Raw genomic sequence first — 12472 nt, 5'->3', positions numbered from 1 at the left:
AGAAGAATCTGGATAGATTAGTTGGTATTCTCCCTTCCCAATGTAGACAGCTACAGGACAACACAAAGGCTCCATGTAGTGAGGACCAGGATGGGGAGGAAGAGAAGTCAGGGAGACCAGAGCCATGGGGGAGAGGATCAGCTTACTTTAGTGCTTGTATGGGCCTACTATTGTCACAATATTTACGCTCCTGTATGCGCTGCTTAGAAGTCCCAAACTGGGGCACTTTTCCTTATCACATTTGGTGCACTGACATCAACGTGCATGATCATCAATTTCCTAGCACTTACCTGCTTTCCACGTAGAAATACCAAAGAATTATAGCCATTGGAGAAACTGAAACAGAGGAAGGTGAAGCGACTTGTCCAAGATCACATAGCAAGTCAGTAGCTGGGAGCGCCTGCCCTATCCGCTGGAATACCCTGCCTCCCCCTACTTGTGCAGTGTGTACGTGTGAAAATGTGGAGCATTGCAAAGCTCCCTTCAGTCCAGTACAAATCTTTTACCAGCCAGTGGCTTTGATCTGACAGCTTGGGAGAAGAGCCAGGACACACAAATCATTTTAAAGGCGAAACCTACTAACCACACCAAAAAATATTTAGCAATTATAATAAAAGATACCTTTTTAACGAGTGACTTTTTAATCAGCTCTACAGTGCTGTAAATCATAACACTCAGGATGTTTTCCAAAAGGCTCCTCTAAGTGCTAAACCACTGAATTTAGATGGCCTGACATATTATGGGCCATATAATGCCCACTGACATCAATGGGAGCTCTGTTGTGGATTTAGGACGGTGCAGGGCTCTATAAATTCACAGCATCATAGTCACAGTTTTGATTTCCTCATCTTGCTTTATTTATTTTTTTTAATATATGAATTTAGCACTTGTGGGAGCTGCCAGATAGACTTTTAAACCAGGTTCAGCATAAGCCACAACAATGCAAGCATCATTTTTGCCTCAACCTTCAGAGGTTGAGTGCTGGGACCTAATTACACCACTCTGTTGCCCCAGTTTTAATTGCTATGATTCCCTTGAAGTCACAGCTGTGCAAAACTAGTGTAAAGGAGTGATGAATCCGCCTCTGATTGTAGGTCCCAGTTCTGATCTAAAAGTCTCCATGCTTAGTCAGTCTGCCGTTTAGTTGCCCCAGCCGATCAATGCCAAAATATCAGGCTGTGATATTTTATTTTTATGCGGATATTTATTAATTATTATTATTATTTGTATTATGGTTATGACTAATGTCCCTACCTGTGACTGGGGTCCCATTGTGCTAGGTACTTTAGATACAATTACACAACCCAAAAGATTACAGTCTAAATAGACAAGAAAGACCAAGGGGGAAGTGTGTGGTTGGAGACAGAGGGACAGAGAGTAGAGTGACTTGCCCAAAGTCACGTAGCAGGACAGCTGTAGAGCTGGAATAGAAGCCAGTTGCGCTGGTTGAAACATTTTTGTAAAAAAAAAAAAAAGGCACTTTGTTCAAATTTTTCCAGTTTTTTGAGAAAACAAAACACATCCACAGACAGAAACCAAAAAGTGTTTGGCAAAAATGTTCAGTATTTGGTAAAGGTTTATGGAGCTGGGTCAAACACGGAATTTTTTTTTTTACCAAAAATGGTTTTCAAAACCCAAACTTTTTCAGGGATAATTTTTTTATTGAAAAGCTGAAAAATAAATGGCAATTTTCATCCAGCTGTAGAAAGCTAGTAAGCAGCCCATCACATTGGTAACAATTTCCTGCCTTGCTGACTTGGGCTGGACTGGAACTGCTGACTCTTATGTCACTTTCTAAATTAAGCATTAAAAGTAGCATTCGAATGTGCTGGATGTTGATGGTCCTGGCCCTTTGTCTCCTTGGCTCCTCTGATCTTCAGCACTAACCCACCTATGAAGAGGATTATAAAAATGAATGGAATTCTAATACTAGAAAAGGAAGTTTAAATATATTCACTACAGTGAAAAGATTAATCTATGCCTTTGCAGTTGCATTTCCAATTTCCCACTATAGACCCAGCAAGCAACTGAACAGAAAATGCATTAGCAAAGATTATAAACCAATATTTACAGACTTCTCTTAAGAAAAGATTCTGTCTTGTTCTCCTTTTTAAGGGAGAGATCTCTTTATTTAAAGAATGCCCCCCCCGCCAAATCATTACAATCCCAGACCCCGTTGGTGTGCATTAACTGTACATTCTGTCACACTATAGACATCAGTAAGTTTTGAAAAATTTTAGAGCATTTTGAGTGCATCGTTTCTCTTGAACAAATTTGCATAACTAAAAGCAAACAGACACCATAAAAATGCATTTGTATGATCATCATTTTAAGGGGCTGACTAAAACCTTTTTAGGGAAACAATTAGAAATTCAGAGGGAGTGTGGCTGATTTATGTGTATGACAGACTCACTCACTGTGTTGTCCTGGTATATTCTGCGCTCCCTAGTCCCATCTCCACTGGCAGATACTCCCTGTGCTATCAAATGATCTTTCATATCCCAAGCTTAAGGTTTCAAGTAGACAAATGGAAATGTGATTGGATCTTTCCCCCATATTTTGATTCACAGGAACATAATGGATCAGTTAGCTCTTGTCTAAGGACATTAAATATTCTTCTCTTGACCTATGTCATTTTCATGTATTACACATAGGCTAAACCCAGAACCATTTATCCAAACCCAGTTTTGTGGGTCAATTGTGAATGCAAATAGAGATGTGTAATATTTGGAGATTGGATGAAAATAGTGAAAATTAAAATTAAAATTTTTGTTTTGAAAATTAAAATTAAAAAAGTTACTTAACCTTAAATTCTAAACTAAGAAACATAATGCAGAAGTAATCTGAATGTAGTCCTCTGCACCCAGTACACCCAGCATCGTCGTCCTAAAGTCTGTAGCTCTAGTTTTTTTTCTAAGCTTGAATCTATGCTACAAGCAACACAAAAATTTTCCACAGTTGCCTCCCTCCTGAAACCATCCTCTGCAGATAAATCCAAAATCAATTGACTGTGTTTTTACTAGTTCTTTGTGTCCATTTTCCTCTTCTCAAGGATCCCTCAACAGGAGATTCTTGACAGTAATTACCACAACTATACAGACTAAGGCCACGTCTACACTACCCGCCGGATCGGTGGGTAGTAATCGATCTATTGGGGATCGATTTATCGCATCTCATCTAGACACAATAAATCAATCCCCGAATCGATGCCCGTACTCCACCTTGGCAGGAGGAGTAAGCAGAGTCGACAGGGGAGCCATGGCAGTCAACTTGCTGCCGTGAGGACGACCAGGTAAGTCGAACTAAGATACTTCGACTTCAGCTACGCAAAGAGTGTAGCTGAAGTTGTGTATCTTAGATCGATTCTCCCCCCTACCCCCCCAGTGTAGACCAGCCCTTAAGCACTTTCTCACAGCACTGAGTGATGCAGTTTCCTAATTCAACTCCTCTTTGTTTTTTGGGGGAAAAAATTGAATTTGCCTTTACTTAAAATGCTTGCTTCATAATCACTCTATCAAAATGTGTATTGTCTTCTCATTCATGCTGCATGAATGCTGAGGCCTTGAGAATTTGCTGTTCTCTTTGGGAGATATTTTGAGATGCCAATGGGACAATTGATGGTATTTGACAGCTATTATGTTTTTCATTTGTTGAGCACCGTACCTATAAATATTTACCCTAAGAATTTTATAGTCTATGTCCCCAGTCTTGCAACTAACTTCATAGGGGCACAAGAGTCTATCTATGTGGAGTCAGTTGCAGGATCATGGCTTAAATCTGAAAATACAGTTCAGATACAAGGGCTCTGACCATTGGCTGTTGCCATGGAGTGCACAGTGCAACTCAGGGTAGGAGAAGAGTGCAAAAGTGGCTTTAGTCAAGAGATCTGAGGCACATTCCTCCTCTCCATCTCTCCACATGCCTACACTGGGTTGCAGTGAGATGGGGCAGTAAAAAAGCTTGTATGGCCACTGTAGGACCACTTTGCACTGATGGGGCATCCCAAGCACAAGGTCCATATTCCCAGGTGACAGTCTGAGCCCAAGATAGCACATATATGTTATGTATATTACCGTTATTAACACCATTATTTTTTGGTGGTGGAGAATAACCTCTGAAAGATGTTATGTATATTATGTAAGATACAAGTGAACCAACCAACTGATGGGCATTTTCATGAGAACAAGAATAGGGATTGTGCTGGTATTCATAACTCAGGCTCCAATCCTGCAAAGGGAAACACCCGCATGGGCCCTTACATGTTTGTAGAGCCTCAATGACTTTAGTGGACTTCACATAGGCAGATATTTTGCAGGACGGTGGCCTTGGTTTTTAGGTATGAGTAACACACATATCCTGAACTGTTCATCTGCCTAGTTGCCTGGAGTCCTAGACTAGTCACCTTTGACACAGTCAAAGGTAAACCACATTTAGAAGACAGGAATAACAATTGTAACATTCAGTATGTCACTCTAGCCCTTTATCCTTCTATTATTCCTGGTTAGCTTGTCAGCAAACATTTGCTACATACAATAGTGAAAAAGCGTGGCACAAAATGAGTAACCAGAGGCTAATCCTGGCCAACCTCAATTCCTTACTTAGCCCTGATTCTTACAGGATGGGTCTCCAACAGAAGAAGCAATAGGATATTTTTATATTCTTTCATCCTTCATTGTGGTTTTAAGATCTCTCTGCCATCAATCCTATTATCGACAATCCAGCTGAAAGCAAATTTATATTCCTCCTGTTTAAGGATGTGGCCCAAGATGGCTCACTCCAGGCTGTCACCTTGCATCTTCTGCAATTCCTTCACAGAGTTTTAGTTTGCTGGGTTTTATTTTATTTTAGTTGCTACGTTCTGATCTCAATCATGATTAGGCTTTAAAAGCTAATGATAAACAATGCATCAAGCTTACTTCAATTTCTAAATCTGAGTCAACTCAGTATGCAGCTGCTTTTAAGGGAAATAAGCTTTCATAAAAGAGGCTGGAGGGTTTTTTTTGTGCGTGCATGTGTGTTTTTTGGTTTTTTTTAACATCATTTCAAGACAGTTGGTTCAGAAATTCCAAGTCCATTAGTTTCCTAAAATCTTCAGCTATCTTGCTATGTTTCAGTATAGAAGACGTCTCAGAAAGAAGATAAAATCCTCCAAAAGCTTAACAGTCTAGCTACAGAACTTGTAATTGAGGTAAATAAATGAAGAGCATATTAAAGGGTATTTTCCTTTCTTATTCACATACATGAATGTCACTAATGCTAACGGGAAATGCATGCACATCCAGAGGCAGATACTCACCCTTCTGTTTGTAGATCACTGTGAAATTCAAGATATAAACCTTTCAATATTCTTTTCAGACATAGTAGATTCAGGAGACCTTGCCAACGTCTGAGTGCCCAGAATGGGAGCGAACATCTATTTCCTGGAGCTGATTTTTTTTTCCAAAGTAAAAAAAACACTTCTAAGTTTATAATACTCAATAATGATGAATAAATAATTACTATATACTGAGTGATTTCTGTATTCTGAGCAGGACAGTACAGGAAATGGGGTAAAATCTGGGTTCCATTCCAGATAATGGCAAAATTCCCATTGACTTGTGTGAGGCCAGGATTTCAATCAAGGTTATTGCCTCAATAAGCTTGCAGTTTTAGGGCACAATCTTGCCCCTGAAATCAACATTAGTTTTAACATGGACTTCATAGACAGCAAGATTGGACCCCACGGCTGGTCTACATTACTGCGGTAAATCGATCTAACTTACGCAACTTCAGTTATGTGAATAATGTAACTGAAGTCGACGTAGTTAGATCCACTTACAGCGGTGGCTACACTGCACTGTGTCAACAGGAAACCGTGTCCTGTTGACTTCCCTTATGCGTCTCGGGGAGGTGGATCAAGACACACAAGGATCGATCGCTGGATCCATCGCTGCCCGTCGATCCAGTGGGTAATGTAGATAAGCTCTAAGAAACAAACACAGTAGATGATCGTTACGATGCATAAAGCATGACAGGGGGCATGCTCCAAAGCTCCTTGACTCTAGTGGAGTGGATCAAACCCCAGTGGGCAGAGGACTGGTTCATTAAAAACCAGTGCTAGAGTTTTATCACTATTTAAATACACTTCACTAGGAGGCAGATTTCTATGAAGAGAGATTAAATAAAATTATGCCAGAAGCCCAGCACTCATGAGCAACTCTGCAACAACAAACCAGCATGCATGCATGCAAGACAGAGACAAAAAAATAAAAATAAAATAAATCAGCAGGGAAGAAATTTTAAGTTCAAGTTTCCAAGAGGTTACTGTTTAAAAAAAATATGAAAAATACCCTGACAGTATCTTTTAAAGTGTAATAGTTTTCTACTCTGAAGAATATAGTCTAGCTGAAATTAGTATAAATCTTGCACTATATTAAAGCATCAGAAGATGAGGGTAGCTATGGCAATTCAAGCACTTTATTAAACACCAGACAAATTGAAGAGTGCATTTCCTGCATTTTGAAAGAAATGAATGATATCTTCTGATTGGGGAATGCTAAGGGCAAAGGAAGCTGGCTGAAATGGTTTAAACAGTGCTGCAGTACATTTATCAGGACATTTCGTGCGGTTTTTCATGGGAAAATAGGGGGAAAGTGATTTTTATTGCTAAAATTAATTTTATTGCAGTACTAACTAACCCGCTTCCCCCCTGGAATCATACTTAGATAAAGAAAAATGACTAGGAATGTTCTTTCTCTGTGGTTTTTCAGAACTCATTTGTGCTATCAACAGCACAGTGCTACGTCTGAGCAATGCACTGCACCATTCTCCTGCCCAACAAACTACAGGGCTGCAAACAGATACATGAAGAATCTGATTCAGAAAAGTACATTTATATTTTCACTAGGTTTTATTTTTTAACATAAAACATCTTGAAAAATCTTTTAGGATTTAGCATTTATGAATGACTGGATTTTAAAAGAATTGTAATATTTTTCGGGTATTTCAGCTCTATGAGTTATTTCTTGTAGATTCAGATAATGACATTATAAATCTTTCTGTGGAGGCAATTACTAAGGCAGAAATGGCTTATTCCCCATTGGCTTTTAGGCTCAGCTTACTGACATATTACAAGCAGGCTTACCATGGTCATTAAAAACTGATCTGGGATTTATTGTACCTCTTTAAACTCTCAGTACTTTGAAAAGTATTGAACAGAAAGGAATACAAGGGGAAGTTACAAAGAGATCCAACAAGGCAATCAGGGGGAAAATAGACTTCATTTATCTCAGCCAGGCCCACTAAAACCACCTCAAAATATCTGAAGTTAAGCTTTGAGTCGTTAATACAGAACCCTCCCAATAGCAGCTAATCATATTGAGCGGAAATGCTTTTAAACAGAAACTTTTGGAATGTAACGGACATGAGTACAAGATTACAGGGCAGGAAAAAACCCAAGGTTTTAAGACTAACAGCAATGGCAAAATAGCTGCGCAATGTATTCGCTAGCCGTCCTCAATAGCACTTGGCAATAATCTTCAACTATAGCATCTTCCCTGGCATGTAATCTAGTCACTTGCAATGTGAGTGGAATCAAGCTTTCAGTGAGCTTTCTCCTTTTCATTTTAGAATTAAATCTAGATCCCTCATTAGCTTCCAGCTTTCAAACCAGACCCTTGTACCCTTTGGGATAATTCCTGCTGACAAATGGTGGCAGATGCAATCTGAGCAAATGGGTTACCACAGAACAAATGCACAGGGAAAAGGAGGTTGTTTGATCGCCTTGTACAAATGAATCTAAATAGAATGGTAATTGACCAAATCCATCGGAACATAGGAGTTGCCATTCAGGATCAGAACAGTGGTCCATCTAGTCCAGTATCCAGTTACTGGTGGCGGTCTGTACCAGATGCTTCTGAGTTTCACTGCCTTCCAGCCAAACTTGGGGTCCAGGTCCCCAGGGGTAGAAAGTCATCCTGGAGCAGATACAACCACAAGCTGCTCACAGACCCTGCTTCTCTCCCTGCAGCCAGGGGCTGTTGCAGAAGCTAGAAGGGCTAGAGCACTCAGAAGATGCTCTGACACCATTTCTACTTTTAGGGCTCCTGTGACGTCCAGGCCCGAGTTTAAAGCTCCACTCCAGTAGTGACATCTGAAGAAGTGAGGTTTTTTTACCCAGGAAAGCTTATGTCCAAATAAATCTGTTAGTCTTTAAGGTGCCATTGGACTCCTTGTTGTTTTTACTCCAGTAGTGAACAAACCACCACCCCGTGCATGCAATTTATACCCTCCTGCAGCCACAGCTGAGAATCAAGCTCAAATTATGGAACAGAAACCCAGCAAGGGTGAAACAGAGACTTCTCTCCAGCCATGACAATGCTGAATATCCTAGTTAATGATATGACCCTTAGATACTATGGTTACTTGCACATTGTTATAGGTAAATAGTTAAACCTAGTCAGACGCATAAAGAATTTGTTGCCCTTAGCTCACCGGCAAATCTCCATCTCTAAACAGGTTGAAATCCCCTCCAAAAACAATTCTGGAGCTCGGTCTGCTCCTTGACATTTTATTACCATCTTTGGCCAAAATTTTCAAAAGTGGCTGGTGAATTTAGGTGCCCAATCTGAGAATTCTTACAGGGACCTGATTTTCAGAGGATGGGCACTCAGCACTTTTCTGAAAATCATGCCTTTTTAAGGTGTCTGAAAGTTCAGCATGGAGGAACTGAGAAATCACTAGCGACTTTTGAAAATTTAGGCCATTAAATAACCATCTGTTCTCTTTACATGGCTCAGCCTGAATCTGAATTATACTAATATAATGCAGTATGCCAGCTTGGTCAAGATGCTTTTTAAGGAAGACATGTTTCAACCTAATGCCAGTTTCACACCTGAAACTGAATCGTTAGAGGCAGCCTCAAAAAACCTTTTTCTTTAAGTTTATATTTTACAGAGATCTGTCACTCTAAAATTCTCTTCACTTTTCACCAGGAATAAACCAACGTGTATTTGAAAATAATGATTTTAATTATAATTGGCACTTCTGAGCCTACAGCTAGTGCCAGTCACCTTAGAGAAAAGTGGTATTGCTCGTGACATTGGCAGGTTCAGAGAATTTCATCATTTTTTTCATTATTAATAAGAAAGAGACCAATTTCCAACTTTCTTCATTGCTGGATTAACTCAGGATAATTAGGTTTATGGGTCAGATCCAGAACTGGATCCTTCGTAGGGGCTGGTGTACCCCGTGTGGTGGAGTTCCTGAATAGCAACACACAGTGGGGTCAGAGGTGGGGTAGGGATGAATGAGGTAGTACCTATAGAAGAGTCTTCCTCCCTTCTAACCCCCACGTCTCTCATCCATTTGCCTTGGGTACAGCACAGCTGAAGCTGGGCATTGACATAGGGTTTACAAAACTAATGGGGCTAGATTAATAAGGAAGGAAGGCAACTGATTATATATAATCATATATGGTAAAAAATGAAGAACATTTGTCAATTTCTGTTCTAAAGATGAATGTATGCATATTCCACTGAAGTCAACAGGAGATTCACAGGCACAACTGACTGCAGAATCTGGCACCATATATGTAAAATCTGGCTTTACGCATGTAGAATTAAACTAAAACGCTCTTTCCATTAAGACAAAGCTCAATCAGATCCACACTTCCTTCTTGGAATATACACTGCATTGATTTACACTTTAGTGGTAATAACTTTGGCTATTAGAGCGCTCTTACTATCCTTTTTTAAATTGGCTTCAAGCATTTGGGGAGTCGTTGTCAGGCCATCTAGAATGTAGATAAAGGGATCCCATGGCAGAGTAATATTCTGTATAAACTCTAGTTTAGGGATGATGATATATTTCCCATAACTCTTTCATTGTGGGCATTCCGATAACATGTGGACAAAGTGTTCCGGAATATATATTGCATCACCAGGCCCTTATCATTATTCAGAATGCCAGCAGAGTGAATTCTGCTTGGAGTCAAGGAAATTTGCAATATAATTTTGTTGTTAGAGAAGACCTTAATCACCAGGTGATTTTTTTGACTTAGTGCAAATATTACCCCTGTCTTTGGCATTTGGGTGTCCATATCCAAGTCCCTGAGTTCTTTCCTTGTCCTTAAACAGGTAACATTATGCTGCTGAATTATTTTTTGATCTATTTTCCCTAAAAAAAGCTATAAGTATTTATTATACTGCTCAGCTGGCTCACTCTGGATCATGAAAAACCTCTTTTATTGACACTGGCAGTACCTGATGCTCCAAAGAAAGAGGACAACACATGTAAATACACAAGTATACCAGAGAAAAAATGTGGTTCTGCTACCAGCTGGTGATTTTCTGCGCTGAAGCATCTGGGCTGACAATCTTTGTCATTTTGTCCTAGCTAGTGTCAGTTTAGAAATGCAGATTCATATAAATGGCTAATTTTTTTTTTTAAACTTACTAAATATTTTGTTTCAATAACAACATGTGATGGTGAGTTCTAGCTGTGCCATCCACCTCTATTTTAAGAGTAGTTACAAGTCATTGAATTATCTGGTTGGGTTCCTTTAGCACTTTTTCAACTAAAAGCTTAAAGGGATTTTGCTTTAATGTAAAAACTAAAAGGATTTTGCACTTCACAAGATGGCAATTGGAAGTTACTTTACGGCAATCACTGAGGTTTTTCTCAGACAAACAGAAAGAGAAGGATAGTACCTCAAAGTGGGCACATGAGAGCTCTAATTCATATTTTATGTGTGTGTTGCTACTGAAGAAAAATAAGAGAGTAACTATAAAGCTCTCCCCTAGCATGATGCAGCCAGGAAAAATCAATTGTTCAAATAAAACAAATATCTTTTTCTTTTGTTCAGACACTTATAGGGAGATTGCATCATTCAAATGCGACTGGGTTGTAGATTCTCAGTTGGAAGTCAAAGATAATATACATACTTATAGGACAAGGATATTTGTATATATACAGATACATTGTATGCAGCAGGCTGAGTGCATTACTGCATTCTTGAAAAGGGGAAAAGACTTGTAACTCTACATGCTTGGATTTTATCTGTGTACGTATCTAGTTGTGGTGGGTTTTTTTGCCTCTTTTAATCATTTTTGCACCCCCATCCTCCTTTCTTATTTTCCACATGTCACGACACAAGTTGCCTTACCTGAGAGCCGGATTATAAATAAAGCAGCTTCACATGCAGACAAAAGAAATGGTTTCTATAGCAACAAAGACCACATGGAAGCTCCTGGAGCAGCTCCTCCCCTTTTCCAGGTTGCCTGTCTCATTGGCTCTTCTCTCATTGGCTTGCATGAAAAATCTGAGTGAAAGAGGGACATTGCTGCTCACAATTTTGTACAGATTGATCCTTCCGCAAACCTTTCAAACAAGCAAGTGCTTTCACTGTTATATCTTGGGCAATGTTTTGAAGAGTTTCTTCCAACCTTGTACACGTTTCATTAGTTAGATAGATTGAAATACCAGAGGATGGGTGAGGTATCCTCATAGTTTCTGAGTTAATAAGTTCTCCAAGGCTGCACACGCTCATAAAACTGGAGGAGACAGAGACGGAGAAGACATATTAAATCATAGTCCATCACCCTGCCCAAGCTGAATGTGCTCCAACAATATACCATACTGCATAGAGCTGGCCCGCTAAAGAAAGGAGTGTTGTTTTATTGCAGGATCTCCAAGTTATTCAGCGGAATTCACCCTGGTGGTCAGGAAATCTCCTGAAAGAGGTGGAATTTTACTGGCTCAGGGCTAATATAAGATCTATCAACTCTACAAAATCCTTCTTGCCCATTCACCTGGGGTGAGTGTATTTTTCTTTTGAAGGGTCAGTAAAGTTACTTGAAATTCTTCAGTATCTTTGGTCTTAGCCATGAGGGTAAAGGGTAGGTGAGTAGTTTCCATGCTGCAGCATACAGACAAGTGGCTTACCCAAAACCACACAACAGGCTGATCCAGAAACCAAACCAAGGAGTCCTGGCAGCTTATGTCTTACTCTAGCCCCAAGACAATCCAGGCTGAATCCCAGTCCCACATTTACCAAAGGGCCCAGTGTTACTCTCCTGTAAGTGCCATTGGATGTTTCTCCCTTAGTATTTTGAATAATCATTTCTTTTGTTAAGTATCAGAGGGGTAGCCATGTTAGTCTGGATCTGTAAAAAGTGACAAAAAGTCCTGTGGCACCTTATAGACTAACAGAAGTATTGGAGCATAAGCTTTCGTGGGTGAATACCCACTTCGTCAGATGCATGTATTCACCCACGAAAGATTATGTTCCAATACTTCTGTTAGTCTATAAGGTGCCACAGGACTCTTTGTTGCTATTTCCTGTGTTGTATCACTGATGTTCAGGATACCATCATTACTAACTAGTATGGTTAGAAATGCACTTGGCAGTACCCTACCTGTATTTAGTAGCATACAATTTAAAAACACGTTACCCTCACATCTAACATTACATACAGGGATAACTTCCATGACT

At 39.7% G+C, this 12472-nt stretch overlaps 1 long non-coding RNA gene across 1 annotated transcript; it reads right to left on the bottom strand.

The window, feature by feature from the left end:
• Positions 1-1730: 1730 nt before the first annotated feature.
• Positions 1731-11293, bottom strand: LOC123348768. Its single transcript, XR_006573255.1, has 3 exons — positions 11144-11293; positions 5297-5426; positions 1731-1891 (listed from the first exon to the last, which is right to left on the bottom strand). It is a non-coding gene; the product is annotated as an uncharacterized LOC123348768 (long non-coding RNA).
• Positions 11294-12472: the final 1179 nt, after the last annotated feature.

The sequence above is a fragment of the Mauremys mutica genome, chromosome 13 (genome assembly GCF_020497125.1).
Source record: "Mauremys mutica isolate MM-2020 ecotype Southern chromosome 13, ASM2049712v1, whole genome shotgun sequence".
Taxonomy (NCBI): domain Eukaryota; kingdom Metazoa; phylum Chordata; order Testudines; family Geoemydidae; genus Mauremys; species Mauremys mutica.
Note: the sequence above shows the minus strand (reverse complement) of the source record. Positions and strands in the feature narration are given on the sequence as shown.